The sequence below is a fragment of the Seriola dumerili genome, unplaced genomic scaffold (genome assembly GCF_002260705.1).
Source record: "Seriola dumerili isolate Sdu_G_001 unplaced genomic scaffold, Sdu_1.0 BDQW01000088.1, whole genome shotgun sequence".
Taxonomy (NCBI): domain Eukaryota; kingdom Metazoa; phylum Chordata; class Actinopteri; order Carangiformes; family Carangidae; genus Seriola; species Seriola dumerili.
The window spans coordinates 13842449-13849082 of NW_019174343.1; the positions used below are offsets into that span (position 1 = coordinate 13842449).

Below are 6634 nucleotides of genomic sequence, written 5' to 3' on the forward strand. Positions count from 1 at the left end.
GTTATCCTGGTTATTTCTATAGGTTCATTAGTTTGTTCACTACACTCCAGGTTCAGCGAAGTCACATTGACAATAGTGAATGGACTAGAACATCCTGTTGCACAGTGAAACATACTGCAGACAAAAACGTGTCCGTGAAGCCTCAGCGCGAAGGTAAAGATCTGTCAAGAACTTTCCGCATACTGTACTACACAATAGGGCCACGCTCAAACTTTACACACAGCGTTAAATAAATGTTGCTTTTCTAGTGTGCTATTTGGCAGTTGGGAGCTATCTGTTAATCTGAGCTTGTACATTTTTATAAATATCGCTGAATGATTTTGTTGTTTGTGGAATTCCCTTTTTTTAATACACACATTTCTGAATGCATACTGGGCCCAAAAATTTTTTGTACTGTTTTGCAGTTTAATTATGTATCTAACAAACTGCCTATGAAATAGCAGCAGTTATTGCAGGCATAACCAGATCCAGAAGAATTACAAAGTATTCAGAACTAAAAGTTCAACCCTGAAAGGAAGCTTGAAATAAGAGATTCGTTTCAAAGCCAGAACAGTTTGGATATTTTGCCTCTCTGTGGAGAAGGAGGAAGTCACTTACAGTTATGTGCAGTTTAAAACCTCGGTATGGTAACCGCTTGCTGTCGTCTTGACAGGCTCTCTAGCAACTACCATACTGTCTGAACACTTCTTTCCACAAGAAAAACAAAGAGAAACAGATATTTTTTTCCCCCATATTCTCCCCCATCCTCATCTTGATTAACAAACATTACTATTAACACCAAATTGCTCAAGTTCAGTGAAATCTTTATCAAAATTACTAGGTATTCTGATGCATCAAACATATTACTAGATTTGAACTGTTGTGGCAGATTCAAGAGGCTTTAAACTGATTTCCTATAACAGGATACATAAGCTATTAACACGTCTCACTGATCTGTTAAACGCACTGGCCTGTTTTATATTATATTAAAAAAAATCAAGGACTTGTGTGAGTCACCTGAGAGTTAGCATTATACTGCCTATCTGCTAAGTGTAGAGTAAGTCTCCTTGATTATGTGATTATTAGTAATTATCCTGTGTATTTCATTTTTGCCATTGAACTGCTTGTTTAACAGATAGAGAGAGTGACCAGAATCCTTCCCAAATGCACGGGTGTGTATATCACGCAGTACAAGTTTTTAACTTCAGAAACTTTCAGAACATTGTGTATACAAAGTTTAATATCTTGGAAAAAGCTTTACTACAGAATTTAAAATACAATATTCTGAAAAACTGGAAAAAAACAAAACAAGCCTCTACCATGAGAGTATCTACATTTACAACAATGAAAAATAGTTCAAACCATCAAGTAAGAAAGCCTGTCACTATTTTGCTCCAGGATTTAGCTGTAGCCTCTGTTTACCAATTCACATTTCATGTTTACATGGCCTTTGTCAATCCCGATTCTTCACAACACTGCTGTGCTTTGCAAGAAACAGCTGCACTGGTCCATTCGTTCTGCCAGTAATATCCTGTATATTGATTCGTCTCGGGCGGCTGGCATTCATGCCTAGTGTCATTTTGGCTGCTTCAGCTTTTATTAGTGAGATGAGTTTGCCAGGTTAATTAGAAACACAAAGCGAAAGACCTGCCAATCTGAAGAGACAGATACAGAAATTATCGGCCATGCCTCACTCAGTACACATGGAACGCTGGTATGACCAGTACCAAATATAAATCATGGTAGTTTCATTTGAAATCTTATACAACTTGGTTGGACCACACCACCTCACCACTGAATTGTTATTGAGTTTTCCACTTGTTGCCTGACGGACTGGTCTGGCATCTATGTAGATGGGATCGGTCTGCCCTTCATTGGCAATGAGAATCTCCATTATTTTCTCTCAGTTTAATAATTCCTGTAAATGTCAACAACATATATTCGTAGTTATGTTTCTGTCACCAACGTCACACCGAATGATTTAGCTGAAACACTTACTAAGGCTTCAACAGGAGAATAAAACTGATAAAACGAACAAAATAGAGATCTAAAATCAGCAGTCTGTTTATAACATAATATTTCCGCTGGTCGAAATGCAATTTGTAATTCATTATCAGTGGCACAACAGTGTTCAAATACAAAACTGAGCTCAAAAAATGTAACAGTTGTGGTAATCATTAAGACAAATAATCTCAAAAATCGAAATCTAAAAATGCTCCAGAGTTCAATATTGGGAATGTTTGACTAGTTTTTGGTTCTGTTGTTTCATTCTCTCAGGGCTTTCAGTTACAAAAAGGAAAATATATTTAGAGTGTTGTTTTGCATGTGATGTTACAGCCTGACAAAGGTACAAGTTTAATCACCTTGTTTTCTTGATATTTTCCAGGCAGGTCCGTCTAGCGACAGATCAACATCTATCTGTTTGTCCTTAGTCGCCCTGCCCACGTAAATCTGTGTGAACAAGAATCAAAAAATAATTAGCAACACATGGAAAACTACTGGATAAAATAAACCTTTCACAGTTTCCTTCATTTTGCATGACATCTCTGCATTACTTCTCTGTAATACTGCTTCTGAAAGGAAAGTACCTCTCGTGATCTGCATGAGGTAGCGCACCATTCGTACCTCGTAGTGCTGCCAGGTGTCTGGTTGTCAAAGTCAGGCATGCTCATCCCTGGTGACACAGACACCACGTGAACCACAATATAAATTCTCCAGACTGGATTCCTTAAAACAAATACACCCGAAACAGCTTGTCTGCTTGTGCTGGCAAATGAAACTTTACGCACCTGTGATACTGTCCACGAGAACCTGCCAACGAGGCAGCTCCTGCTCTAACTGTCTGATCTCCCTTTTTCTGGTGGCGATCAGAAATCATCAGCTCTGAAAAGAAAGAGAAGGAGACTTTACATTCCATGTTATACAGTGACAATAAAATCCATTACAACATTTCTGGCTGTGATAACAATCTAATGTAGTGTCTTGATAATACAACTTTGAACCATAAACTAAACCACCTGTGACTTCCGCTTTTTCATTAGGCCAAGTGATAAAACAGAGCTTCACCCTCCTTCACAAGTGACATATCCAATGTAACTTATGCTGAGCAAGATGGAGTGTGTACAACTTGTGTCTTTATAATGATTTCTTACCATGTTCCCAAAACCTCATCTCTGCTCTCCCTGATGTGAAAAAGAAACATGAACAGCATTGAAAATTTGTACATATATTACACATTTACTACACACATCAGTAGCAAAAACCATAAGATGATAAGATGAATAATGCAAAACTGAAAGACTGTCTTACTTTTAATTTTACATCATCGACCATCTGTTCAGCATTCAGAGAAGTTGAGGGACCTGGTCACCTTTAGGGAGAGGCTGGACTGCAACACACAATTAAGACTACATGTTTCACATTGTTTCAGAAAACCAACTCCAGCTCCAACTCCTTTCTCATACATTTCAATAAATTGCATCATTTTCCATCGTAAGTTTCATCTACTACAGATGTTGGCATATTTGTATTTCATCCAGTAAGACTTCATTACTGCCTGATTTCTCTGCGGTCAGCTATCCAGATTTTTTATTATTAATCATTTTAAAGAAGCATAATCATTCTAAAGGTGATCATTAATGTGCTAAATAGCTGTAATAAAACTAAGAGGAAAGTCACAACTACTGGATGAAATCAATAAGACATAAGACAGAGCAGGCACAATGGCAATTCACTGCAGTTGTAATATTAGTAACATTATACCAAAATGAAAACTTCTTAATTAATTTTGACTGCCATTCTAGTTATCCCAATTAAGAGTTGAATAGCCTGGTTGTGTGTCAAGAAAAAACAGTCAAAATATATTTAACCTCTTTCATTAGAATGACTCTCTGTTTGGGTTAATATCATTTGTTTTTGTTTAACCATTTTAAATATTGGTTAAAAGCAAATGCAAGTCTGCCTAAGCTGCTCGGATGAATGTGTTACTTGCAGCAATTCACCCTTCATTCTTCATTCTAACTAGATACACAGAGTGATGAGTCTGGCTTGCCTATGTTCATTTCATAATAGAGAGCTTTCCAAAGTATAACTGACTACATACTATCAGAGTTCATAACTGTCGCTTTACTGGCAGGATGGTGCCTTTAATTGTCAAATGTGGGCAATGAAACTCACCACTCTGGTCATCCAGTAGGTAGTACTGCTTTAACAGCTGCCAGTGCCACCAGCAGGCTCTTGGGAGTGCGAGATGGGTGAAAGACACCAGGGTGTTTGCTCAGAAGGTCCTGGAAAACGTCAGTTTCGGCTGACTAGTCTGTTCGATGACAAACGTAATACAAAACCACTTTGTGAGTACAAATGTGTAAATTCATGAGATGACAATGTTCCAAAAGTAATACTTTTACGTACTGAACCGATCTTGGCCAGCAGTGCCTCCTCAGCCTGACTGAAGAGAGCTTTACTTTGAATTGCTGCAAATGGCCTCTGGGTGAAGCTGCCGCATGGCCTGCCATGCCAGCCTAAAAATACAAACAACAGAAAGAATGTGATTTCAAAGGTAATAAAAGGGTAAAGCTGTCAACAAAAAGTGAAGTATAAAACTTGGACAGAGAGATAAAGTTGTTGTCTGCTTAGTCTCTTACTTTGAGATGACGGGATCGTACAGCAGAGCGTACCACCCTCTCTTTAATTTCCCGAAAGTGAAACGACAGCTGAACTTAACACCCAGATGAACAGAAGGTTAGATCTGTGGTCTAGAAAGAGATACATACACAAAACAAGATTGGTGTTGTGCACGTCTAACACTGGTGTTTCATAAATGGCAAACAGATTCATACAATAAACGTTGTCAACAATATACAATAATAAACGATTTTAAGGTTTGCACTCACTTGCAACACTGCATTTATAAGGAGAAGATCATCAGTGGGTTTCCATCGTCCAAGGTCTTTTGTAATATGTAGAGGTTGCTTGCTTTTTCTTCACTCTTTTGGTGATAGGTGCAGGGTTTATTACCATGGTGAGAGGCGGTGTGAGAGCAGTTCCTGACTTTGTCACCTGACAAAGAGTGTCAAAGTCACAAAAATTATCCATCAAACTTCTGCAAGCTAATAGCTTAGTCATTGCTTCCTTGACTGAGGGAATCTGTGGATTTTATGGTCATACGTACCTTTTTTTTCTCACTCGATGAAGGTTCACTCCCTGAACAGCGAAACAGGCTTATGACAGGAGGGCCTTTGACTCTACTTGATGACTTTACAAGACTGCTTTCCACCAGCTCATCATCAAACTTCTTTCTCTTTATTGACCTGAAGACATTATTTTGTCAACATTTATAAAGCAGTTCCTAATTTTTCAAACTGCACTACATCAAATATTTCTGAACGAGCACTACACATCACATCTTAATTTCTTATTTTATTAATAAAATTCTTTACTGCCAAGAAAAACTATGCTTATATACAACTAGATTAACGGTAAAATATACAAGCAAATATATCAAACCTGGAGGAACTTCTGCGTTTGGAACACCACTGCCAATGCTTGTGTTGCTGTCCTTTTCACATCTTTTACACCGAGCGACTCCTCGTCCTCTGACCGACTCTGGGCACCAGCAACTGCCAATAGATGCACCAACTCCAGGGTCACCTGCTTGCATCTGTTCAGTCACAACATAAATCCCCAAGGAAAATAATTTTAGTAACGTCTCGGCTCAGAGCAGCAGGAGTCAGGCACTATTTCTGGGGCACACCTTATACATTTAACAGCAAGTAAAGCAAGGAATAATGTGTAACGCGTCGGTCTGCGTTCACCAGTTTAACCATTAATAGTATCCCTTGATAGTGAACATCTTAACACTGTATTGCTAACATGATTTTTCAGCTTTAACTTAAGTAGATACATAAGGTACAAGCCTGGACTTCGTCTCAAAAATTTTGTGAGACCCATTTCCAGGCTGTGCTTTAGTTTTTGCAGTTATTGGAGTCATGGGAATTGGCAAGCTAATCAACTTAGCCATGTCTTTTGTTTACATCTGACGTTAGCCATAGCCTCTCCTGTTTGCCTTCAATATCTAATATCTAATATGAAATGAATTGCATAGTCGGGCAAGAAAGCCAATCCAGACAAACACTGTAGCACAGTCTATCTGCATCTCCAACTTAATTTGACCCAAATAAAACTGGTTTATGTTGGTTAGCTAGCATTAGCTTAGCTAGCACAACGTTCTCGGCGCTAGCTACAGTTAGTTCATTTGCGAGCTAATACGACCAGCTACCCAGTTCTTGTGACTCACCTTTCAGCGTTATTTTCCGAAGTTGTGATATCCTATCCGTTAACCGGAGTCTGTATAATCTATTAATGCCTTTTATCAACACCTCACTGCTAGCTACATGGTCACTTGGCTACATTGATTTGACGTATGCCTGTTAGTTAGCATTAGCTTCTCTGCTGTTTTCTTCTGTGAGGTTTGATTGGAGCTTTACGCCCGCCTCCTGGACTGGAGTGTAGACCTGGATTCTACTGTATATATAAGATTAATAATTTACATGAAATCCACACCTACCGTAAGTATTTCAAAATGAGTGACTTGTTCCGTTTTTTTTTACTTTATTTTTCTGACTACCTTAAAACTAGCTGTTTGCTGATCTATCAA

The 6634-nt window shown here is 38.5% G+C and overlaps 1 pseudogene; it reads right to left on the reverse strand.

The window, feature by feature from the left end:
• Positions 1-1432: 1432 nt before the first annotated feature.
• Positions 1433-6426, reverse strand: LOC111221613 (annotated as a pseudogene).
• Between the last annotated feature and the right edge of the window lie 208 nt (positions 6427-6634).